Raw genomic sequence first — 27,780 nt, 5'->3', positions numbered from 1 at the left:
AGTTTGCTTGAATGGGTTTCAATGAGTTGTCGCAGTTGCTGTTGTTGTGCTTCTCCTACCAGCAACAAATACAGCAATTTTCTTATAAAATTATAATGTCCAGTAAAGATTTCTTCTCCATCCTTCTTTTACTTTTTTAATGCAACAAAAATTGAATCAGTCTCAGCTGTTGTCAGTGCTTTCTGTTGTTATTGTTGTGGGCATGTCATCAGCTCCCTCCCCTTCAAGCTCAGAGTCTAATATAAAACGTAAACGTGATTTTCCAGCTCTCTGGCTTACATAGGCGATCTGCCACAGGAACTCCTTTCACATGCACATAACTGCCCTCGGGCATCTTGGCAAAATTAAAATACCCATTTTTTCCCCCATTCCATACACACATGCTTTGTATGCATGCCAATCACGGGTAATTTGCCGTTCAATATGGGCTCATGGGCAGCTTTGACTTGTGTGTGTACCGGGCCCTTTCTATTAATTTGTTTGCTTATTAAATTATGGCTTTTTATTACTTTGACCATAGGATGCGAGACATGTGGACTTTCTCAAGGCATTCTATAATTAGTTTAAGTTATCTAATTGAACTTGTTGGAATTTGCTCTCGGCAAAAAGCCAACCCATATATATATACGTCTGTATTTTAGAAGGCGCATGCTTTGCACTGAGTCAATAATAAAATATATGGATTGGGCCCATCGGGAATTCGCCTTGTATTATTAAACGAATGTGCAAGTGGATATTTGATATAATTTATGTACAGACACTGCTTGTAATCCAAAAGCCATTTATTTATAGATTAACTTTCTATATATATGGTCTCAATTTTGTGCCAGCCTGTGCAGGTCGATTAAATTTGCCTGGAAAAAAAATTTAGAATGAATTTTAAATACAATGTAAAAAAATACAATCAAAATAAATTCAAAAATTAAACCAATAAGAAATTCAACAAAAATGTAATAAAATCTTTTTCATTTTTTCTGAGACAAATATCAAACAAATAATGAAAAGCAGCTGCCTGTCTGTTGCGTTTTATTTGAATTTCCAAGAAAACGCCTGAAGGCAAATCGTCTAAGTGAACTCGTCATACTATTGCGCCCTTGACAGCAAACAGCTCGATCACTGTGCTTGCCTAAAAAGACTCCCACCTGGCTTTAATTACTGGTTCAGGCAACCTTTGCAGTTTAGCAGCTGGAGGATTAGACTAAAATGTTCTATAAACGGTACCCAGTGGGTGCACAGACATTCGTAACATTTAGGGACCAGAAGCCTAGAGGCAAAAGTAATACACTGAAACGCGCCGCAGACAACTAAATGGTAGCAACAGCAACTGGGACCCAGACTCGTTGCACGAGTTGGGCAACACACAAACGCCATTAGCTAGTTGGTAGCGACAACTTTTCACATTGTAGCCGCTGGGCGCACAGACACGACTCGCAGGACGCAGGAGGCAGGTCGCAGGTCGTGGAGTCGAGCACACCTCGGCGTCGTAACGAGCGAAGCCGCGACCGCGGTCCCAGCCACAACACAATAAACACTAAGCTGGGCATTCCCATCACCATCACCATCGCCATCACCATCACCAACAGCAGCAGCAGCAGCATCAGAAGGAGGAGGAGGAGCAGCCGCCTCATCAGCAGCAACGTGCTATTATCAACATCATCAGCTATTGTCAAAGTTTGGCGCATTTATTTGGTTGCTCAATCAGCGCCCAAAGCGCTTTCGCTTTCGTGTTCGTTTTTGCTGTTGCCGCTGCTGCTGCCACATTTTTATCAAAGCGGCAAAACTCCACCTGGGCCGCAGCCGCCATTTACAATAATTACCATCAAATGAACAAACAAACTTTTGTGCCGCTTGTCCCGGACTAGCAAAGTGGTGACCCACCCGACCCACTAATATTCTCGCTGTTGGCCTGCGACTCACTGCTCAAAAACACTAGACTACAGCGTTTTTGTTGTGTAGAGATGGCTGATTGCAGAATATTGTTACAGGACATCAGCACTAACAAGCATGGCATGAAATATTTGTTAATTTAAAATATATTTCGCTTTACTTAACTTTTAGCTGTGGGTTAGTTCTGTTCTCACTTGGAGATCTTTTTTCAATAGCCTTGTTAAAGTTTTTATCAAATGTGTAATACCTAGAAGAGGACCATAAAGTGAATATATTTTATATTATGAATGATTGTTATGTTTGTATGTAAATCATAATTTTTCTGCTACTTGCTTGATTTTGTTGCATAGTGTTAAGCGCAAAAGGCAATGTCAAAGGCAAAGGCACAGTCGGCGCTTTGGGAGTTAGAGCTTCATAGCTGGAGCGCTTATCGCGCAGCAAGCATCACTCAAAAGTTGCCTTTATATTTTTTTGTACCACAGAATCCAGCCACCCTCCCATCGTGATGTCGTCTCAATTTTCCAACATTTGAACATTAGGCCGCTGAGGATTAACAATAAGACTGTGGCCAGGAGGAGCACGGTGCGTGGAGCTTGGTGCTTCGGCTTATGCTTTGGGCTAAGTGAAGTTAATGAGGATGCTGGCGTTGTTCATGGTGGTGGGCGGCACGGAAATGTTGCAGCTTGTCAACTCTTGTTAATGTTTTTCCCATTGAAAAGGCACTTGGAAGTATTTGCGCTGCAGTCATTTGAAAGCGCTCAAAAGCGGCAAAACTAGCGGAAAAGTAACAAAAAAAATTGTGAACTAATTAAATAATTGATGCATAAACAACTGTAAAATATGGTCACACGCCGCTGTTGACTTTAAATTAAGCCGCAAATTAATTAATAAATGCGTCTAGAAATGCAAAAGGTTGTGGCAAGCTTTAAGTGCGAGTGAGAAAAATATGAGCATGTACATTAGGTGATTGCAATTAAAAACCACAACAAAGTCAACTTGTCAGCCCCCTCAACAAGTTCAACGCCTCTTCAGGTTGCCCCTGGTCGACGCTCTGTGTGTGTGTATGTGTGTGTGTGTGCGTGCGTGTGTAGGTGTGTGTTTGAGGTTTGCCTTCCCAATTACATCTTAAGATGCCGCAGCACAAAATAGACAGTCGAATTGCCGTCAACAGGCAACAGCTCGGCGCAATTAAAGTAAGCCAAATGTCGTCAGCTATAATTCGCTGCTCGTAGTTTCTCACCTGGTGCTACCAAGGTAACAAGTTGTTTAATTAACGCGATTAGACGCGATGATAACTCATGTTGAAATTAAAATCTCAAAGGGGACACATGCCTTCGTATTCTCGCCACCTCTTTTAACTTCTTGCCAAGGCAAACGCTCAAATTTATAAACGCAAGTGTTTGCCCCTCAGTGGTGCACGTTGTCGTATTGGTGCACCGACTCACTTTTCAGTTCATATGTGGGCGTGTGGGTATGTGTGTGCGTTTTATGTGCCTTGTAAATATTTATGCAGCCGTTAATGACGAGGCGAGAAGGCGCCACTCCAAGCAGGTGCTAACTACTAACAAACTACAAGCTGCCAGCTGCCAGCTGCCAGCTGCCAGCTGCCAGCTGCCAGCTGCCAACTGCCAACTGCCAAGAGGCTGTTTGAAGGTCGAAATTATACGGCGCGGTGCGAATTGCAGTCTACTTAAAGAAATTTCAGCGTGTGTGTGTGAGTTTATTTAAGATCCTGAGTCGTTAACTGCGCAGTAAACTTTACGACTACAAAATACATTTCAAAGTAGTTTCAAAGATCCTGTTGCAAGGCTCTGAAGAATTGACTTTAAGACTAAATTGTACAGAAGGACTAAGAAACTAAATACAAGCTATTGGGATAAAATTATAAAGAAGATAGCGGACTTAATATTGAAGGAGGCGGCAGCTTGATCAAAGGAGGAGGAGACAGGCTGAAAAATGGACAAGGTAGTAAAGAGCTGTTTTTTAGAGCTGACTTAAATAACGTTGTACGATTATTTAAATAATTATTTTAATTGCACTTCTTATGCCAATAGAAAAGAAAATAAGTTGCATAGAAACATTAACTTAACGCTTTTGTTAGTCATTGTTTGGTATTTAAACAAGCCCATACCGAGAACAAAGATACTTTATTTCAATTGCATAGCTTTGCTTTTACTTGTATTGGCACTTGTTTTGCTTAGTTTCTAAGACGCCTGAAGTGTGCAGCAAATTAAACAACATCATGTTAACAAGTGGTCAATTAGGCACATTGCAGATCTGGCAAAGCATCAAGTCGGACGTGCGCAGGACACGTATTAATATACAGAGAATGGCACTACAAAGGTAATTGAAACTCATAATCTTAAGTTGGCTTGTTTGCCAGCAAAGGCAAAAGCAAAATAATAAAAAAAAAAAACGGAATAGAGCAGCAAGCAGCCAAAGACATAAATTCAGCCGTAAAAGAGCATTTAAGATAAGCTTGCATTTATGGTCGTTAAAATTCAAAATGGCATTTAAAAACAGCACGACACGTCCCCGTCCGTATGCAAGCTGCATGAAAGCTAGACTCTGGCTCCGGTTGCAACGGATGCGCCAAGTAAAAAGTGCGCCATTTGGCTAATACGCTAAATATTCAAAATCACATTGGCCACGGATGGGGTGGTTAAAGAGAAGGAGGGAAGGGGGCAGGTTTGCCACTGGGTGCACAGCGACAAGCAGACATTAAACAAAATTTGATGTTGGCAGCAGCTACAGGAGCCAACAGCAGGATTTGGCTCAACATCCTCAATGCTGAGTTCTCAATCCGCAATCCCCAATAGCAACCACAGTGTCTCATCCATACACACACTCCCATACCCACACACACACACACGCACACCTATGCAGTTTATGCGCTCTGCGATAGCAGTTTAACGTCGTTGACGTTAATTTGTGCCGCCAGGCGGCAGCAAAAAGTATGCTCGGTATGTGACATTGAAGCGAACATCATCATAACATCATAACGCTGCACATCATCAGCGGCAACCTCAATTTCTGCTGACTTCTTTCCCATCGTTACGCACCATTGAGTGCACAATTTCATTAAGCGCTTATGCCTTGCGGGCTGCCGGGTCAAGTGAATGTGAACGCGAGTGTGAATACAAATACGAATACGAAAACGAATACTCAATATTCAAGCTCCGCTGTCTGGCCCATCAAATGCAGTTGTTTACTTGGCCAGCAGCAGCTGCAACTCTGCGTGTTGACATCTGTTGAGCTGTCTGTCGGTCATATTGTTTGCTGTATGTTAACACCCTGTAACCAACTGTTAAATTGGGCATATTAGTGATTCTTACAAATCAGAAATTATGTATGAATACATTATAAAATAAGCAAATATATAAAAAATTATTTACAACAGACAAAAACAAATGTTGTTATTTCTCTGTTAAGCTGCTGTTATCGAGATGCGTAGAGACATAGAATCACTACAATCTCTTCTTTTTAAATTCTTCAAAATTCTCGTAGTTAAATTTATTAACTATCCAACGTATTAATTTTCTGGCTTAGTTAACAGGACATTTGGAAGTCAACGCTGACTCTGACAGGCGTGTGTCAACTCAACAGTTTTGCTTCGAACTGGCAATTCGAAGGTTTTTGTTTTATGCCTAGCCGATTGTCCAATATTGATACTGATATCTGACTAATATGCTTTTGTATTTGTGGCATTTGTGATCATGTTGGGCAGTTTCATCTTAATTACTTTCGACTAGGTTCAATGCACTCAGCGTTGACCCAAAAGGACTCAAACAAATGTATGCACCCACACATACGCACAAACAAAAGTTATGTTCCTTGTATGTGTGTGTTTCTGTCACTCACTTTTCACACAAGTGCGAATCTGAGAAGTCTAAAGCCGCCTGCTGGCGCCGCCAATGGCTAGCGATATATATGTTTTTTTTTTTTACTGCGCTCAAAAGTATGCCACATAAAATGCCTTTGAAGAGACGCTGAGTAACTGTGTGCGTGTGCGCGTGTGTGTGTCTGTGTGTTATTCATGACAGCAATGCTTTTGCTTTTTGCGGCTTTTGGCATGCCACAAAAGTTATGCACTAACCGATGCCACCACTTTACAAATTTATGTTATGGACCTCGCTCTGTCTGACTGGGCTGCAAGTCCAACTGTCTGTCTGGGCTGTGCCGGGTTGGGTTGGGCTGAGGCACTCATTTTAGTATTTTGGCAAGCAATTGAAAAGTTGTTTCAACCAGAACCACTTGGCCAATAACTTTTTAAACGCTCTGGCAAACGCAATGGCAACAATTTACGGCGACTCCAAGTGGAAATTCAAAATACATGTGTCCAAAATAAATAATCACCGAGTAGCACCATCTATGCACTTGCACTTGCGCGTGTGTGTGTGTGTGTGTGTGTGTGTGTGTGTGCTGGTCTACATCAACACCATTTGTCCTTTGTCAAGTAACAATTGAATGCAATGACTTTTGCCAAATTGATTCTCAACAGCAGCCGAAGACGTCGACAATGGGATCCACTATCAAATGGCAAACAAATGCAAGGCGCTTGCCAGTCTGCAAACTTTTACAGTATATATATATATATATATATATATATGTATACCTATAAGAATGTATCTATAGTTTGTTGTCTATGTCTATGTCTATGGCTGTGTGTGTGTGCGTGTCGCATGTGTTTGAATGCATTGCGTTTGCTTAGCCTTGGTGTCTGCCAAAATAAATGGCATATTAAGTATACGCTCAGCGGCACCTGTGACAGCAAACTGGCTACAAAATTGAATTCTATCTCTTGATATATATAATCTGTACATGTGTTTCACATTCAATTTTATTGTTAAATTCACTTTCACAAATAATCGAAAATTGCCTGAATAATTTGATTATGACGACACTCAGTTCCCATTATGAAAAGTGACAACTAGGGTTTTCATTTCTGAAAAACTTGTATAAAAATTAGTTAGAAGAATAACAAATTTAAGAAGGTATTTTTTCCTATTTTCGTCGCTTGCTTTTCCCCTAATAACTTTTTTGGAGCTCTGTAAACAGTTGAAGATTTGGTTTATTGAGATTGTGCATGTGTGTTTTAGTAAATCCTCAAAGGTTGTGTGTAAATATTGAGGTAATAATTCTCATAAATTTATCAAGTCATAATTTTGTGTACGCATTGGCAATTTTTCATCGAAATGTCACAGACAGCGCACTGAAATCGACAATCTCAATGGAGAATTATGTAGCTGTTTACCTTCAGGCAATTGTGGCTTTGCCCCTTTTGCGCCCCACAATAGCCACCCACTTTTATCTTTATCTCAGCCTTTATCTCGGTCTTAGCCGCTGTTTCTGTGTGGCGCTAGTCCTTGCCCTGGTTGCATGACAAATGGCATTGCCGCAGTCTATTATTAATAGGAATGTATTAGCCAGGCGCCTGTCCCATTTATCGCACATGTTAAATGCTCGAAACGGCACTCAGGGGATCTATATAAAAAAATGTATTTCGCTCGAGCCGACAAATACACACATACACACAGCCTTAGCTGTGGGACACGTGAGTTTTGTATGTGAATGTAAAAATGTGACTGTCATCGGCATTTGGTTAATTAATTATAGCACATGCTTTGCCAATAGACTGTCGAATTTATGTGTCTATTAGAACATATTATAAAGCAGTTTGCCCAGTTTGTTGGGTAGAAATCAGTCCCCGGCGTGTTCTTAGCGCGTTTTGTGGCACTTGGCGGTAATTTGTGGCGCGTGGCACAAAAAAAAACATGTTCATGTCGCCGAGTTCTAAGCATTATTGGCATAAAATGGCCACCCATTTCCTGTACACGCACTTTCCAATTAAATTCATTACACCTTCTTCCGAGTGTCGCCATGTTAAATTTCCAAATAAAACACTAAGTCATTTCCGGCCAAACGGCGTGTCCATTACCCAGATTATCATTTGAATTTCGCTGGCCCTGGGAATATTTTTGTGTATGCGGCACGTGCAAGTGCTGGAAATTTCTGATTTGCGACTTTCTTTTTGTTTTGTTTTGGGTTTGTTTTTGACTTGTGGTTCACAACGCAAAAGTTGACAAAATAACGCGACAGGGGGCCGTGATAGGTGAACTTCCCCACGGCACACAAAGGAAGTCGGGGCAGGCGTAGTAGCAGCAGCTGCTGCGCCCAGTGAATTATTTTTCACGTAAATTGGGTGTGTTTTCTATTATTGCCAAAGACTTCCGGCGTGCCGTGACGCAGCGCCTGTCAGTGAGGCAGCAGCCACAACAACAACAGCAACCAGTACCAGTCGCAGTTACATCAAGTCCTTTAAGTTATTTTAAATGTGGGACGTGGATCACGGACAACATCGCTGCTTTTCCCAAAATATTTGCGTGTTTTTATGTTTTTTTCCCTCTTGGTGTTGTTGCCTGCGTTTTGTTTTTATTTTTTATGTGTTACTATCCTGTGCCAAAAGTTATGACAGCTGAGGTAGAGGACGAGTGTCCAGCGTTAGTTGGGGATCTGCGAAGGATGTGGCGGTAAGGTGCAGGACGTTGTCACGGAAATTAAACGCATTGTAACAGCCACTTAAGTTTTTTCTGTTACGGCCGCCTTGATGAGATTTTTAGCTGACGAAGATTTGGCGCTGTTAGTGGCTTAGTCCCTTTATTTTTGTGGCTGAAAAGATTTTTATATCCTAGGCCCGAAAACAATTTAAGTAATTAATAGTAGTAAGTAGTAACAACAATATTTCATTAAATCCTAAAAAATCTCAACAGTAAAAATCGAATTGAAAAATGGAAATTGTGTAATATATATTTAGGTAATTATATCAAATACATCGACCTATTTTAAACGTGTATGAAATATTTAAATTTTTCAAGAACAAATAATTACGGACGCTTTTAAGTATTAATTTATATTAAAAAGGCAGAAAGAAGTATCTCTCGAGAATACCCTCCGACCAGGAATATATATAAATGGACTCGTAAATCCAAAGCTTTAACTCTAGAAATAATTTTCTAGGCCCATGTTAGCCGGTCCCCCGACTAGAGCCTCTTATTTGTTGTTAATAATTTAAAATCAACATTATATACCAATTTATGCGTGCAACAAATTTGAAGTTTATAACTTCCAACATAACTTGTCCTCATTAATTCCCAATTACAATGAAAATAAACTTTTAGGAACTTTACCTTCCTTGTTTATCTTTTGCCCTGTGCAGCACTTGACAAACGAGTCAATCGAATTCGATTGTCACATTTGACATTTCATAAATTGCGCTCGACGGGCAATACAAACTCGCACCTTCTTGTTTATTATTGCCCAATTGACAAAGTGTGGCAGGAGCACAGCACTTGCAACTGGATCAGTTACCAAGCTCGTCCACAGCATTCGCGGCATGATGCACCCTAGCGTGGATGATGGGACGACCGACGGCTTACAGAACACCATACGCAATATCCATAGTCATGGCAATTTTGTTTAGAAACTTTTAATTAGTGTTGCAAAAGTTTTTCAATTAACACCACCTGCACAACTATTTATTTAGCCCGGCAGTGTTGCCGCGTCGCGTCATGAGCATCGGCGCTGCCAGCTTTTCTTTCAAAACATTTTCGAGCCAGTGCTGTGTGCCCCTCCGCATTGTTGTAGCTGTCAACTGTAAATTATAAAAATATTTTTGCACTTGTTTTCTTGTTGCTGCTGCTGTCGTTGTTGTTGCTGCTGTTTGCTGAAAGGTTTTGAAAAATGTTTTCCAGCCAAAGTATAAAATAATTCACTACAAGCGCCCTCTGTCGCCCAGTGGCATTTATTAATGCGTCCTCCTGCCCTCAGTAATACGGAAATTGTGGCCAGCCGCTTTATGGAATGTTTTCTAATTGATTTTTACTTGAGACTTGGATCGTAATTTAATATAAATTGCACAAACTTTGACAGCTGAAACAGTTGGCAGTTGTTTTTAATATAAATTAGCGACACTTGAAATAAACATAATGAGGCTAATGGAAATCAAAATGGAAATGTACAAATTGTTAAGAGTATGAGAACCGGCAACATTAACGCGCCAATCACCGAATTGACAATCAACTGTGACAATTTTTCGATTAAAATACAGCTTGTGGCCAGTCCATAATTAACCTGCTCGAGCAGGGGAGAGGTTGGCGGCAGGTAGGGAGCACTGTACTTATATATAATTAATGAAAGAATGCGACAGCAGCGCGCGATTGAGTGACGTATAATTATCATCATTAACTTAACTGATTTAAAACGAACACAAACAATACGGCGCTATATGATGGTAAAAATTGAGGAAAGTTCGCTTTCAAGTCAATTACTCTGAATTATGCATAGCATTGCAAAGTTTATTAATTATACAAATTGATTGTCTTTTACATTTTCAAAATTAAAATAGGCAGTTATGTCTGTCAAGGCAGTACTGTCTGATTTTGCCCTAATTTCAGATTGATTTTAGTTATGTTTAGCATCGTACAGTAAGGACCCTCTGCATGACATGTGCGCGATGTTGTCTGCGAGTACTTTTATTTTAGACTTTAGCTGGACATGACAAGTGTTATAAGAGGTCATTTTTACTTAACATAAAGAAGGCAATATATATATAGAATATAGCCGGGCTTGTCCATGCCTATATTTAAGTCGCGTCGGAGCTTTAAACAAAATCTTTCAAGCAACAGTTTTTTGGGATTTTTGCTCCCATGCGGTTGGTATTTAGTAAGACCCCATCTTAACATAACTACAGTAAAAACTTTAGATTTATAGAATTTAAGGCTTGGGCTGTGCGTTGATCAACAATCAGTCAGTTAGTCAGTCAGTCAGTCGGAGTAAACAGTTTTATATATAAATATGCAAGACAATAAGATTTTGGCCTTCTTTTTACGGCAGCATCTGCTTTATTGCATATACAAATACATCTGCAGCATTTAGTTTCACATTTATGTTTAATTCTAAGAATTTGTTTGTTCCTCAAGAATCTCATAAATAGCGATAAAAACTTTCATCCTTTGAATGAGAAAAATTCTTTTAGCTTAACGCAGAAGTCAAGTAAAATAACTAGTTGGGAAATGTACAAACAACTCGACTGAGTATTGTTTGGCCAGAATAGCCGCACACACACACACACACACACACACACACACACACACAGACAAAACATACCAAGAAAACTTTCGCTGTTTTAGCTTTCGGCCTACATTCCGACTTGTATTAAAGCCACAACTAAAGTTCCAGCACTTTTTGTTAATAATAGTGCTCATCGAGCGGGCCCGGGCTGCGTTGTTGGCCATTATGCCGTTGGGCAATTTTTATTATGTACTTAATGAAATTTCTGCTTATGCGAGTTCGCTTGTTGTTGACACATAAACAACATAAAGACATCAATAATAAAATGTTATTTTTGCCTCAGTCTGGCAGAGGCCTAAGATGAAGATGAAGTCATTGAACTGGCCAAAAGAATTAACATGGAGCGAGAGAGAGAGAGAGAGAGGGACAACCAAACAGGGCCAAAACGGAAGCAGGAAGTAGGAATTCCAAATACGTAGCTGCGGCGCATGCGGATTAATAATAATAATAAATATTAAATGCCATTACAGGCGCTGCGAAATTATCTAAACGACGTAATCGTGAATTCAATTGCGTGTCCCGAAAAATTACGCCTGGCGCTTTTATATAATTCGGCGCCCGGCGAGCCAGATGAAGATGCGCCGCGTGGACGAACTAATCCCGCGCCGGCGCTCGCTAACGTCCTTATATGTAATACAGTACACGTAAAACGCAAACTATTTAGAAAAGCTTTATTTATGTTAAGACATAAATTTAATGCTAACAAGCAACCAGAAGCAGACGCGCCCTCGTTGCCCCGCCCCAGCCAGAGTTGAGACAGCGTCAAGGTGCGCGTGAAATTTATTTGGCTGCAGCATCTTTATCTTCTTCTTCTTCTACTCTTCTCTCACACTTTTTCGACGCTACACTTGACGAAATGGCGGCCACAGTTGCAGCCAAGATGCTGCAGCAGCAGCAGCAGCAGCAGCAAAAGCGGTAGCAAAAGCGGTAGCAACAGCAACTTGCCCCAGGGTATAAAATTAAATTTCAACTTTTAACGAATATTTACGCGTTGCCAGATAAAAGTGGCATAAAACTTTGGCGCCCAGTGCAAAGTGCAAAGTGCAGAATAGTTGCCCCCAACCCAACCCCAAATGGCCAGCAAAGCGACGTGCAACGTGCAACTTGCAACCTGCATAGGGTCGGCCAGGGGCATGCCCCGCCCGACCAAGCCGTGAGTAGCTTTGAGTAGCACAACAACCCCAAAAAAGAAGTATCTGTTAAGTATAATTTATGTGTGTGGCATGTGAATGGGGTCTTAAAAGACAATGCATTTCATTTCACCAAAATACATAATGTTGCAACATGTACAATATGGTCACGCAACTCTACCACATTTCGCTGTGCTCCCGCCCAGATCCCTCAGTGACATGTAAACCACTCTGGCCTTTGACTTCGAACAAACGCATAGTTAATGCATTTTTCCACGCAAGAGCATAAATTACAGGGTATTATTATCGAAAAGTCGAATAATCGTTTAGTACATTCGAAAAGTATGAAAGTGCAAGAAAATTGTGTATTTACATAATAAAATAGAATTTTCGATAATACTCGAAAATATTTATTGAAGATGCGGACAAGCTTTAACATTTAAGTATGAACTTCAGATATTATTGGAAAATGTTATTGTCGATAAAGAACAAATTAAAATATAAAACCATATTAATTAGAAATTTTAGGAATACTGAAAATTGTTACGATTTTGGGAAGCCCGGGGTAAGCCCGCTGTTATCCTATAACTCGGCTTAATCTCATCCGTAAGGCTGGGGTAAGGTAAGGCTGCGGTATACCATGGAAACTTTCAGTTTAAAATAACGAAAGTCAAATTAAAGAGCTCTCAATAAGTAAACAAAATATATATATATATATATAAATAATAATAAATAATTAAAAAAAAAAAAATAAAATATGCATTAGAAAATATCGAGAAAGGTAATATGATTATTTGTATATTATATCATATTTAAGTCCAAGGCGACCAGCGTGAGTTCCCTCTAAATATCCTTTTCAGAATTCCGTGCTTTCAATGTGAAAATGTTATCTGGAATACCAGCTAAGCTATTGTATCAATACATTTAATGAACATTTAAAACAAAAAAAAAAAAAATAAACAGAAGTTATTTAATAAACATTTTGCGTGCTTCGGCTACGTTTTCGCTATGCAAAAGAATGTGAATGCGGTTTTACGAGGTCGAACTAAACTATTTCGAATAACATTCCAATTGAAATTGATATACAGTTTTATTAAATTGTTCTCATTTTTAGATACCATTTCAGATATGCATATTTGTTGTGGGGTAAAAATACTCAATCAATTGCACATTTAGGACATACGAGCTGTGAAATGCATAGGCAAATAAAAAATATTATTGTTATATATTTTTACTTAAACGGGATTCATTTCAAATATAATCCCCGTTTGGTTATTGATGTATTGCTTACTCTTAATGAATAGGCTGATGGATTTATTTATTTAAATAAATTCAAGAAAATGCATTTCATGTGCAGATATTGATAATTGTTTCCAATTTGTCTTAAGCTAAACTCTCAAACGATACAAGCAGCTAAAATGGCATTAATTAAGAAATAAAAAAATATATAGAATTTGCTATTAGAAATTGGTATTCAGGGCAGATGTGTGTGCGTGTGTGTGTGTGTGTGTGTGTGTGTGTGTGTGTGTGTGTGTGTGTGTAAGTGCTTGATGAGAAGAGTCTCCCCACAGTTTCAGGTTTCAAGTTGAATTCATGCAAAATGCATATGCATTTAGTTACCTAACTGTCTATGTATTATGCATGTGCGTATGTGTGTGCATGTGTGTGTGTGTATGTGAGCCTTTGTATGTACGCCATTTTTTGTACTGAATGCGACTGTGACTGCGACTGAGACTGCGACTGCGACTGCGACAGCAACTGTGACTGCCGCTGCAAGCCAAACGTTTGCCAGCCATGCAGAATTTTTCAATTTTCTTGGCAGCCAGCACAAATGTAATTTATTTTGCAAGGCATACACACAGACACACACACACACATACACACTCACACACGTATAATCAAATGCAGATGCAGATAGAAACTCTGCTTTTGGCTATAGAGCAACGCAATTAACCTTCATGTCTTTTTGGCAGTTGTGGGCCACTTGTGAAAATCTTCAAATTATATCTACGCTCAAGCACAAGTATGTGTATAAGTATATGTACTTTAATATGTGTGTGTGTGTGTGTGTATGTGTGTTTGCTTTAAATGGTTGCCCATTGAAATGTTTTGCAGCATTTATTGTTGCCACTCCAGTAACATAAAGTTTTAGTCCCCTCTCGCATACTCACTCTCTTTTGACCCACCGCCCCCGAGTTGCACTTTTGCTGTGGCAGTTTCTCAATTGCTCGCAATTAGCTGCAATTTTATTTCTGGCTCAGCCACTGTTAACTTCTAAGTTGTGTTTTTGCCAGCAAAGGTCTGCTAATTGCACACTTCAAGCCGCATTCCAAGTGGCCCGCCAGAAGATCAGCAACTGAACCCAGATTCAGGCTGCGTGCATCTATAGTTGCATATGTGGCATGCCCCTTGTTTACTGCACTTGTTGCGGCTTATGCTCTAAATATTTGGTTAAAATTGCAGCGCCAGAATTTCGGTTGAGAGCCGCCCACTTTGCGAGCTTAGTGCATGCAAATATCAAGCAGCTGACCAATTAGTATTTTGCATTTAGTTGCATCAGATTCGAGTCGAGACGTGGCCTGGACACGGTCCAAGAGCAAAAGTTATCAAATTTTAAAGCACTTTTACTGGCTATTCGTTGCATTGCTCTTGTAATTTTCAACAAGTTAAGGAGTTTTAACCAATATATGAAAATGTTAATGTGTCAAAAATATTATGACCAAAAATTAACTCGAGCTGAAAAACGTATTTGATTCGAAGCTTAGAGCTGTCTTAATTTGAATGGAAGTTATTTAATTTATAAATCTAATTAAAAATAATTAATTTTAATAAAGTTATTTGGGTTCAATCGGACTTCGAACGACAACAGTTATATTCACATGTAAGCGATTAAAAATTTATTGAAATGGAAATGAAATCGAATCACACAGGAATTAAAAATTGTCAGGCGAGAATATGTGTTGTATGGTAAATGGCAAAGGGAGTTTATGGAAGTCTGTTTTCTGATTCTGATTGTTGAATTAGAAAATAAGCATAGAACGTAGCCAAAACGGGACGCATAATTAAGTAAGAAACAGTTGCGAATTATTGGAAATGAAAGTGTATTAAATTCTTAACTCTAGTTAAAGATTAATGCATAGCTGATGCAACTTAATAGAACTTGTTCTATCTGCTGCTCGGGTATTTGGTGACAGCATCAAAATGTTCAATTTAAAATGCACATTCGATATGATAGCGGCTCGGCTGACAAATTCAGCGAATAGTTGCTTTATTTTGTAAGCTGCGCCCATTTGGTATGCAAGCCGTGCCAAAAATCGGCTGAGCGCACAGTTTTCCCATTTGGCTGCAGTCAGAGACAAATCTCAGGCTGACAACGCAGCGCATTTTAAGTATTAATAAGAATGAAATTTTCAGAATGCCAGCAATGTGACTAACAAATGCTCTAACTAAACATAAACTAAAGCACAATGCCACGCAGGCTAATAAAAGTTGCTAAGCAAGAGTAACAGAAGATTAGCCGAAAACAAAAGATAAACAGAAAGAGACAAGGACTTTAATGATTGAATGCTTCTTTATATAAATGCATAAATTATGATTAATATTTACTTTTGCCATGCATTAAAGTACTTTTATAGAGTATTTGCGAGTCTTTGCCAGCTTTAACCCTTTTTGTAGAGCGCATGGGAAGCGCGTGGTAATAGAAATCTAGACTGGAAATCGAAACAAAAGCCCAAAATAAATGTTGGGGAAAAGAGAGGCTTTATGCGATGGCTGCCAGCCAATAGTTGTTTGCAGGCGTGCAAATATTGAGAAGGGGCGTAAAATATTTTACATAAAAAGTTGTAGAACAATAACGTTAACAACTGGAACAGAACGCGAGAGCTGGCAAATATTTGTACAAATATTTGAAGTGCATTGAACAATGCCTCCGCTCGTTCATTTGTTCGTGCGCAGCCAGTGCAGACTGTACCAGCAAAAAGTTGTTGTATGTACTCAAAGCTGTACTTGAACTGAAACTAGAAAGTAGCTGAATGCCAATGAATCCTTGCGGCAAGGTCGAAATTTGTACCATTTGACTGGCTTTTCAATTAGAGCACGGCACAGGTAATTACAGGTGCAGCTACAACAAATGTCACTGTGCGACACTAGCGTTTAATTCAAAATAACTGCCAGGACCCCCCGCAGTCTGGCAGCCCACAAATTCTATGCCGTTTGTCAAGCAACTTCCTTGGCATGTCGGCCACGTGCGGAAATTAAAATTCTAGCTGCGTCAAAGAGCAAACAGCAGCCAGATACCAGACGCCAAATAAAAGGAAAAGCAGCTCGTGTTGCTTTCTTGCAAGTCCCTGGAAAAGTAAAAAGCACAGCTAGTTGGGTTCTTCCTTGTGCGTTCTTTGCAATTGTCTAGACTTGAGTCAAAGGCCTGCGCCGAATTGTATGCTACGCTTTGCTACACTCGCAAAAAGTGCGGCCCAGCCCTGAACGCAATCAATGCTGCGGTAGCCCCCGAGGCAGATCATAGTTACAGCCATGGACACATAACTAGTTGCTCGTGGGCGTATCCATGACTCCGTGTGACTTCAATTAACTTGTTTTGATTGCGCTCGTGAGTGACGGCCACTCGCCTAATGGAAGACCACGAGAAGTTCGCGTATTTGCCCAAACCCCGAGTCGAGACTGCAAAGGGTCAAGAAACTTGGCCAACAGGAAACTTTGCCAAAACGGGTATTGACTTATCAAATCAGCGAACCAGCGGAAAAAACGTTCAAAGGGCTTTGGTAAAGTGCTGGCTTTAACTATTGAATACTGTTGGGAAGTCAGGTTTGCGGCAAAAGAAAAATTGAAGAATAAAAAAAAAGACAGCAAGCGATACACTTTAAGTTCGCATGAAAAATTCAGATTGCAAAAAATGTTTTGCTTATTTTTTATATATAATATTTAATTTCACTGAAATGAAAACATTTTTTTTAGTCTTTAATACGGTGTTGGTAAATTCATTGAAGAATCGGCAGTGCTGTAAATTGTTATCGGTATTCTCCAGCACTAAAATTCTTGGATTTGTTAGCTTTCAATTTCAATTTCAATAAGCTTCATTCATTTCGCACTCAACTATCAGTTTTGCTTACAATAGTGTTGGAAAAGGCTCTAAGCGATCGCCAATGTTGTAAATAGCGGTTTCTTACGACTATTGACAATGTTATCGACTGTTGCATGCTCGAAGCGATTTCTATCACAAGAACTGTTGCATTTCACTTAGTTTTTCTTGCATGGTTAGCCTTAACTTTAATTTATTAAATTTATTTCCAGCTTAAAAATACAGTGTTGGAAAACTCATTAAGGCAGCATTGCAACCAATAGTTTTTTTTCGTAAAATGTTATCGATATTATCATCTGTGCATAGTCGACTCAGCATTTTCTTCTAAGCAGGAATTGTGCAACTAGAAGCTATGCATCTGGGGTTTTTGGTATTTAGGGGAAGGGGTTACGTGCGGATCGGGCTGGCATCTGGTATTGGCCCACTTAGGCAGGACTCACATGAATCGCAAGGAGCCCGCTGGCAATTTATTCAAGTCTGGTAAATGTTTATCAACATTTCACACTTGCGTCGAGATACGCAGGGGCCAAAATCATTTCTCTCGCCAGAGAGGCGCTCTCCCCCCCCTTCCCCTCCTCTATTCTCCTCTCGCTTGCCTGCTTGCGGGTGAAACAAAGGAGCTTTTAACATGGCTGCGTGTGTGCGCGCAACCTTTGGCCGATTAAACATAAATCCCTATAAAGCAACAAAGTAAAAAATTGCCAACGAGCCAAGTAAAAACTTTGGCAAAGTGCTCAGCGTCTTACCCCAGCCCGCAGCCCCCGCCTTCCTACTGCACGTTCTTATCCTCATCCTTGTCGTCGTTGACAACGACGTGCGAGGCCTTTGAAGTTGGCCCAATTCAGGGCAGGGCGGCGCGGCGCCTCGCGAAGCTGCTCGGTAATTTATATGCCGTGCACAAGATCATTTCTGTTGGGGCATTAAAAACTTAAATACTTTTAATTCGCCTGCAAAAATATGCAGGCACAGACGTGCACTAGGCGCTAGTTAGCACCACGGTGCGTATACTTAATGCGGTCGCTAAAGTCGTCTGATTAGCAGCGAGAGTGTGCCCCCCTCCCCCTCCTTCATCACTTAACTACTAAGATTACTGCCTGCCGCATATTTGACATTTATAATATGCAATGCTTGGCTTGTTTTGCGCTGCCTTTGTCCAGAAATTTAAATAAGGATAAGGATAAGGAGCTGCGGCTGCTGCTGCTGCTGCTGCTGCTGCTCGGCCAGCGAATTGATTTGAATGGCCGCAGGGGCAGCTGCCAAGAATAACAATAAACATTGCTAGCTGCTTCATTGGTTATTTGTTTTAGTTGCTGTTGTTGTTGTTGTTGTTATTTGTGGCCAACAAGCAAAACAGCAGCAGCGAAATCGAAGAACTGCGAGCAAAACCAAATTTTAAAAAGGCAACCGCCAAGGGAGGGCGCAGACAGGGGCTGCTTATAAAGCAATATATATTTGCGAGCAGTTGCTTGAGTGGGTGGGGCACCAGGCACACCGCCCACTTGGCAAACAGTGAAGCAATCCAATCGAATCGCAGTGAATCAATATTTTTGGCCTGCAGTGTTTGTTGATTTCTTCTAGTCGACGGCCGTGTCCCCGTGTGCCCGTGTCCCCGTGTCCGGGCTGGTCCTGGCGCCACGCGCTGCAGCCCCAGCTTTGAGCTGTGCATTTTGTGGTGAAGTCGCTGGCGGCAGTCAGCTGTGTGTTGAGTTTCCATGTTCGAACAGAGCGCCGACTCGCTGCCCGAGAGTAAAGGCCCGTTAGCACAGTTTCAGGCTGTTATACAGGCACACAAATGCTGCACTTATACTGGTTGCCTGCCACCAATTATACTGGGAACAGTGGCTCTTATAATTTCACCAACAACTGTTAAGTTCGTGCGCACGTATGTGTGTGTGTGCGAGTGTGCGTGTGTGTGTGTGTGGGGAAGCGGAAACAAATATGTAAACAAAATGGCATTGATAGTGCTTATCAGGACAGCAGCTGTATAAAAATACACACCCGCTGAGTGGAAAGTGAGAAGCTAGTGATAACTGGGTGTTAGCTGCTCGTATAAGACGAAGACGAGCGACACTTGAGTAATGGAACCACATTTCAGCGAGTTAAACATAATGAACGGTAATTTATATCATTTATAGACTGCGCAGCCAACGATTTTAAAATTTTGAATTTAATGTGCCGTTAATTAAAATTAATATGATTTTAAATTCGAAATAGACACATGTTAAATGAAGGAATGCAAGTCATCTTAAATATGCTACTTATTCTGCGTAAATTATTTATTATTATATATAGAAAAAAGCTTCACAGCGCAGAATATTATTTTTTATTTAAATTATTTTTTTTATGGTTATAATTTTATTTTATTAAATTAAATAAATTGAATAAAAGAAATTATGGTGCATTGTATTATACTTATTTCTTATAAATTTTGTTGTTGTCAATTTTAATTCTAATTTCTATGGTCATAATAAATATGTATATTTAGCGACTGTGCCTTCCTGTTTAATCAATTTATTTGATTATTCGTCACTTTATTGTTTTTGCTACGTAAATCTTTAGCTTTATTCGTAAAATAATTTCTGCCAATTCTAATAATTTGTGCCATTACGAAAAAGTATGCTTTATGGCAAATACTGTACCCACCAGGCCTGGCATATTAAATAAATGAATGTTATTTGTGGCACATTTAGCCGGCGATTACTTTTAGCTGCGGCGCTTTCTTTATTTAGTTGCTTAATTTTAATTTGATAACCCGCATTTATTATGCATTTTTACGGGCGACATATAAATCACATACCGCAAAAGCACTAAAAATAAAAATCAAAATAAGAATAAAAGAAAATAAAAAGCAGAACCAAACCGAGAATGAAACGAAACGAGAATGAAAATAAAAATTCGTTGGCCCATGGACCAGACGCACCGAAGCTCGCTCTTGCTGAGCGGCTCTCTTGGAAGCTCTCTGGCGACGCAGCTGCCAACAATGAGTGCGCCTGCACGTATAACAGCTTCCGAGACACGAACGCGAAGAATACAACGACGTCGACGCCGACGCCAATGTCGACGACAACGACGATGCCGACGACTATGACGATGACGACGACGCTGACGTTGGCGCTGAGCTCTGCCCGGCAGGCGAGTGCCTGCTGAAAGTCGTCGGAGCGTTGCGGCCAAGCAGTCTCAAAGCGTACGCCGTCAACAACAGACACAGCGGACATATTCATTCACGCAGACGGACGGGGTGTGCTGGCGTCGTGCGTGGCGCAGTTCTTGAAAGTTATCAAATTCCCGTTGCATTTACCGTTACAGTGCAAATGTTAAACAAAGCAACCAATAAAAAAAGCGGCCACTAGGTCAAACCGCAGCAAAAAAAAAAAAAGAAAAAAATAAAGATATAAGGAAGATAGTCAAATAAATTAAACTAAACAAAGTGCAGTGGAGTGGCAACGCCAGCAGGCCAGGATTTGCCTTCGAAGGTGTTGAAAAAGTCGCGTTCCAACGATCAACGGTAGACGGTACGCGATTTGCCGGCCAACAGCGAGCACGTCGTAAATTTGTGACAAACTTGTTCCGTTAATGCATTTAGCACGTGAATTCCAAGCCCGCAAATTGAGCTAACCACGCGGCGACAACAGCCACAACAACAACAACAACAACAACAACAACAACGACAAGATGGAACATGTGTAAATGCTAACGAGCGTGTAAGTGCAGCCAGTGTTGGTGAGGGGCAGCAGCAAACGTTGACAAGTGTAACGCAATTTGATTGATTTTGATTGACATGGCACTCAGCAGCTGTGGCCACCCAGAAGCAGTCAAGTGAAATACGAGTGGAAAGCAGCAAAACGAAAAGGAAAACTAAAAAAAATTTATATATATGTACATATATCTGAGCAGTGTTTTTAGAGGCTTATGAAAAGATCTGCAGCAGTAAAAACTGAAATACTTTCAATTAAAATCAAACACAGTCCACACATCGACGCAAGGAATTCCTGAGTGCGAAAAACAAAAACCAATAAAATCCAAGCTCATATAAAAAGAAAGATTGCAATAATAAAATATATATACTATATACATACATATACTTATATGAAAAGTTGGGCGCCGGCTAATCAACTGCTGCGCACAACAAAAGCGTCCAGCTAAGCAACTTTTTCTTCTGAGTTTTTCCGTTTTCCCTTTTTTGCGGCGGCTGTCGTTCACTTTTTTTTTGTGCTCATTGCCTGCCATCATTTTTCGCATGTGCTGTGCAGTGTGTGGGTGTGTGTGTGTGTGTGTGTGTGTGGGTGACTGTGTGTGTGCTGCCACATAAAAAGGATATAATATTGCCGCATTGATTTTCTCCCATCGCAAATGTGACATCAACAAAGCAGCAGCAACAACAACAGCAACAGCAACAACAACTTTAACAACAACTTTAACAACAACTTTAACGACAACTCTAACAACCACATCGACTAAAAGTTCAGAGCACATCGAAAGTTTTGGACACTCATTTTGCTGGTCTCCGGGTATGTTATTTCTAATTTCTACCCAACATTAATACTAATCGTCCTTCCGTCCGTCCGTTCATCTATCCGTCCGCCTGTCTGTGCGTCCGTCTGCTTGTCTGTGTGCATAAAACTGAACAATATTGCTTTGGCAATTTTGAGAGTTTTAAGCTTTTTATGCGCAACCTCGGGGATAATGTTTCAAGTTTTGCCCGGCCAACCGCAATATATCCAACTGCCCATCCATATCTATAACTATATTTGGTATCTGGTATCTGAATATTTGTATTTGCGTTTCCGTTTGTATTTGTATTTGTGCGGCATTTGGTTCGTCTAATTGTGTCGCCTGCTCGCAAATCGAAATTAGTATTTGTTTTTTGGGTGTATTGAATGCATATTTGTATTTTGTTCAACTTTAACCTGCTGCTGGAAGTTGACAACGAGAAAACTAATTCAATAATCATTATAAAACTTCGATTAAGCTGATGATCATTTTTTTTATTTGTTAATTAAACAATTTTCCACTTCATTTTTGTCATTGTCGTTTTTTGATTTGTTTGTTTATTGTGAAGCCAAGTACGGGATATCCTCTAGTCTATCACTTTTAGCTAGAGCATGTTGACTTGTATTATTGCTTCTCAATCCTTACAATAAAATATAGTTTAGAAAAGGACACATGCTTTTAATACTCCTCTCTAATTTCGGAATCTTTTAACAGCCAAACAATTATATATTATTGATTATTAAATTGGGAATTGAAGAGGGGAGAGCGAAGGGAGGAGAGTTAAAGAGTGCGCTGGGCAGATTTACATTCAAAGCAAAATAACTAAATATCTAAAGGAACCCACATTAAGTATTTATTATAGTATTTTGAATACCATCATTCCTCTAGTTGCATATTGTTAGGCCCGTATAAAAAATAATAAATTACTAATTTAAGCACAACACGCTGCAATTAACAGCTTTTAGTTTATTTACAATTAAATTCCATTTTAGCACAAGAAAAAGCCACGCAGTTATTTATATATAATTGGGCGATTAATTAAGTTAAATAGAAATTTAGTTTAGCGCTTAGCACTGATTGATAGTTTAACAAATACGTTTGGGGTCAGGGCACAGACACCTATTTCGAGTCCACGTGACCTTCTGACAAATTAAAACTGGCCCTTTGGCCCCACAGCCCAATAAAAGGCAAACAAACCCTTTTCATGGCAATTTTAATTAACAGCAAGCCAAACTCACACATAAAAAAAAAAAAAGAAAAAACAAAATAAAAAATGGAAAAGTATAACATAAAATAAAGAACTTGCACAGTTTAAAATGTTTTTGTTGCGGCTGTGTAAATTTTAAACTGGAGCGCGCCCAAAAAGTAACCACAACAAAGGCAGGGAGCGGGCAGGCGCCTGGAACTGAGAGGCTGAGAGTCTGAGAGGCTGCGATATCTGGAGTGGCTTTTTCATTGGCGAACGGTAGACGGTAAGCGGCACCTGTAAATATTTGGAAGCCCACAGAAAACTTATACGCACAAGAAGTAGAAGGGCGGCTGGCAGGATTCCCGGGGCATTGGCTTTTCCGCATTGACTGGGCGTGTAAATGAGAAAATTCATTATTTAACATTAATTAAGGCTTATTATGCACATTATCAACACAGAGCGCGGCCGACACACACACACAGATACTCCATATTAAATGTCAGCGAGAGAGACGCAGCGCAAGACATAGTGAAAATGTGTCTGCGCGTGGGTGGACAACTATCCGCCATGAAAACTCACAGCTATGCGAGGGGGGAAAAGCACATGTTCATAATTCAGGGCCCATTGAGAGGGGGGCAACGGTGCGAACAGGAAGTGTACGAGTAATAGCAAGAAGAACAACAACATTAACAAGACTGCGGCACACAGCTCGTTTAAATTATTCAGTAAATTGTTAAGTAAATAGCATGAGAGGCGCACGTTATAAAGGTAACCAAAGCCAACAACAATAACAAAGTCAAAATGGCGTCTCATCCTGGTCTCCTCTCTATGAAGTGGGGTGGAGGAGGGTTTCACTTCACACACGTTAGAATTTTAGTGCACATATGAAAAACACACAGCGCTGATGATGGGCGGACAGTGTTCACGACGATGATGATGATGATGATGATGATGATGATGATGGTGATGATGTTGACGAGGACAATGATGACGGGGAGTGCGATGATGGCGATGATAATGACGACACGCCGTTAACGGCTCACCGGAGCTGCTGCTGGCAAATGTACTCATACAATAAAATCAACACGGAATGCTTCTGCCAGACAGACGAACCCGCCTCCCCAAGGTGCGTTGGGGCCCGGTTGAAGAGTGGCAACAGAGCGGATTCGTGCTCAGGCCACAGTTGCCACAGCGGCTGATGTGTGCGTGGGAAAGCAGCGAAAACTGTGCATATTTATGCCAAGCTGGCGAAAACTATGCCGGAAACGGAAGCAGCCAGAAAAGCACAGAGTCAAACTTGGCTGGGAAGCCGTCGTTCGGTTAACCAAGTAAACAATAGCAAACATTTTGCAATGCTTAGCTTACATCAATAAAAACCAGCTACATTGTCAGAAATGCATGCGGCAAACTGAACAGATCTGGCAAAGCGTACTTTGCCTGGGAGATACCTTTTAAGCCTGTATCCTATGACATATAAAAAGATAGTAGGAAAAAAAAGAATCGCTATTAATTTCATATTTTCGATAGTAAGTTTTCATGATACATCTTGTCGTTAGAAATTAATCGTTTTTCGATACAACTCTTCGACAACATCAAAAATATTTATTTTGGGATGCATCCTTTCGATGTTATGAAAAAAGTTAATCGTTTTGCAAAACATCTTTTCGATAGACTGTATAAAGTTGACATATTTTCGATAAATATTTTCGATAGTAATACAGAAATCGATATCTACACGAAGAATCGTATTCGTATCCTATGAATATTGTAGAAAATTAAAGAATCATGTGCTACATATTTGAAATTCAACATTTTAAATGGGTTTTTTCATGACATGTAAACGTTAAGTGTACAACATATTTCACAACTAAACATAATACAAAACGAGTCACACATATCCAGTTTTATTGCAGAAATAAAAATGCTTTTACAACAATTTGGTAAACTATATTTTCTCTATGTTTCAATAGTTTTGCAATGTAAACGCCAGCTTAAGCCCCAGAGCCAACCAAATCACATAAACATAAATAACACGAAAGACAAATATGATTTCAAATAATAAATTGGGAAACAAATAATTGAACAAAAACATGTTTGACTGGGTGAAAAACAAAACTGGACAGAAAAGAATAAATAAAGAATAAGTTCATATTTTTTGGCTAAGATAATTGGAAATTTAAATTTCTGTTTTCAACGAATTAAGTATGGGAAACGCTCAATTCCAAACAAGAAAACATGACTACAATTTTTAAGTTGACCTCAAGAGTGTTATTTGCTAAATCTTCTTTTTTTTTTTGCATAAAAAGAAAAGATCTAGCAACTTTTGGCAGAGTGTTGCAGAGTTTTGGTTTTAATAAGCTGACCTTAAATGTGGGAATCAAAAAATTGTATAATAATTTTGCATGATATTATGGTCATGTGTCAATACTTGGTAACAGCTGGTGATTAAAACCATCTAAAATTTGAATACGATAAATTACAAATACAAAAGTTTAAAAAATTATTGGCCTATGTACATTCACCAATTTTCGTTAACAAAATATACAGAACTTATAGAACTCAAGGGCTTATAAAATCCATGCATACCAAACATACATATAAGCATACAGATTTGTACATATTTGTAAAAACTTTATAAAATACTGATTTTAATATTAGTTGAAATTAACTTTGTTTTTTAACGATGCAATATACATTATGGTTTCTCTATACGAACAAAAAAAGTCTGCGTCAAAATAAGCATGCGGACCACTGTACTTATTTAAATACCTCCAAATAAGCACGTCCATTTATTGGAGTGTCTTAACCAGCTTTTTGCCCACAAATGACATGCAGAGTAAACAGCGATTGCCGGGCCACTTTCTGGGCCACACCCTTTATATGCGCATCTAATTTTATGGCCGAGACAGTTTCGCAGTGTTGCAAAGTGTCGAGAATGCCATAATTTATGCGGGCGGGCTGTGCGAGTAAAAATGTTTGCATAAACTACATATACTATGCAAAAATATGCTATGGACACCGGCGGCAGTAGCAGCAGCAGCAGCAGCAGGAGCCCGAAGCAGAAGCAGCTAGCAACGCATTCAGATTTGCCAAGATAGATCTCGAAAGGGGGCGTAACTGGCACATGTGTGCATGCCAGAGGCTGGCAATGGAGCTCCGGGCAGCCAGCAGCCAGCAGCCAGCAGCCAACTTGCCCGGGCACATTAACCAAAATTGATTTTCGATTTTTTTGCCAGAAGCAGGAAGGCTGCGCATGGGGGTGCTCAGCTGCTTCTGCTGCTGCTGTGGCTGCGGCTGACTCTGACGAGTTGGCGCCGCACGTTTTCCGGGTTAATTTTCTAAAATATCAAGAAACAGGCAGCTGTGGAAGAAGTCCAAGCAGCAGCATTTGAAAATGAAGCAATTTGTTTTGCGCATTTTCGAGTTGATTTGTTCTTTTGGCTTTGGCTTCTTGTTTTTGTTGCCTGTTTTGTTTGCTGGCCTAAGTTTGATTAGTTTGTTTTGCATGTGTGCGTGCTGTCTCTCTCTCTGTGTATGTGTGTGTGTGTGCGGGCAGGGGTGGATTGCGTCTAATGTTATTAATGTATTCATACTAGATTTTCCAAGGGCTTATCGCCACCAATGGACGCCCTGTCAACGTTTATTCTATTGCCAGTTTTAGCTACAATATTTGGCAAAGTTTGTGCTTTGCTTTCGGAAAACTTTGCGGTGCAAATTTTGTGAGTGCTATTCGCGTTACACTTGCCCAAAATCCAGCCAAATGGCTAATGGAGCAGCCAGTAAATTTCCACTTCTTGGCATTTTTGGCCTTTTGCATGCGCAATGTGCTGCAGCTGCACTTTGACAGCCGCCAAGGGTAAAGGTTGGGCGGGGCGGAGGTCGAGTTTGACGGCTTAATAAGCCAAAAGTGGCTGCAAAGTGCTTTGGCTTAACCTTGGCAGTGGGCTTGGTAATTGGCCAATAAATGCACTGCAAATCGGTCAATAATGTGGCCAAATATTTGGCATTTTCGCTGACTAACTGACATTTAACGCAACTCGAACGTAATGGCATGTAACATTTTAATAATGGGCTTAAATGGCGGCTCGCCACTTAATTGTTACTCGCAATTTTTTATTTTCACTTTAAATGCATAAAATGTATGTATATACTACACTTTATATATGTAAATATGTGTGTTTTTTTCCAATTAATTTAAGTGTAAATAATTTACAGCTGGCTCATTAAATTTAAACGAAATTGTTGAGGCTTATATAAATACAAATGACATGAAATTAAAAACCTTAATGTTTGAAGTGAAATTATAAAAATAAATATAAAAAAGTTAAGCTTGTAAATAATTTAATTTTAAAATTGATAGTTTTGACTACCTTTTTCGGAAATCTTTTGATGAAAATGTGAAAGTTTAGTTGAAGCATAATAATATGTTAGCTCTGACTCAAGAAATCTTAATGAATTTATGCTCGTGGATCTAAAATTAACAGAAAAAATAATTAATTAAATTTTAATATTGATTGAAATTTCTGTAGAATTACATTCAATATTCGATTTTTACATTTCCAAGCAGTCTGATACAGCGTAGTCCACTTTTTCAAAGCATCTCTACTTATTTCAAACATTTGCTCCACTAATCTATCTTCGATTCAAATTTCTGTAAAACAGACTAATTTCTCAAAGCATCTCAACTTATTAAAAATATTTGCTGCCTAATGTTATCTTATGTTTAACGCATTTTTCTGCAGACAACAATTGCAAATATATTTTTGGTATAGCTTCCGGGTCGCCAGCTTCTCTAACTTATGCCCCATTTGCTTGCCATGGCTAACTCCCAACGGGCTTAATCAACGCAGCGCTGAGCC

General features: G+C 39.7%; 1 protein-coding gene across 1 annotated transcript in view; it reads left to right on the top strand.

The window, feature by feature from the left end:
• Window positions 1-20,409: 20,409 nt before the first annotated feature.
• Window positions 20,410-27,780, top strand: part of kek2 (kekkon 2) — a 50,908-nt gene continuing 43,537 nt past the window's right edge. Inside the window, exon 1 of the mRNA XM_002051593.4 lies at window positions 20,410-21,749. The gene's annotated coding sequence lies outside the window, so the exon portion shown is untranslated. The remainder of the gene's footprint in view (window positions 21,750-27,780) is intronic.

The sequence above is a fragment of the Drosophila virilis genome, chromosome 4, assembly GCF_030788295.1.
Source record: "Drosophila virilis strain 15010-1051.87 chromosome 4, Dvir_AGI_RSII-ME, whole genome shotgun sequence".
NCBI classification, from domain to species: domain Eukaryota; kingdom Metazoa; phylum Arthropoda; class Insecta; order Diptera; family Drosophilidae; genus Drosophila; species Drosophila virilis.
This window is presented reverse-complemented; position numbering and strand designations above follow the sequence as displayed.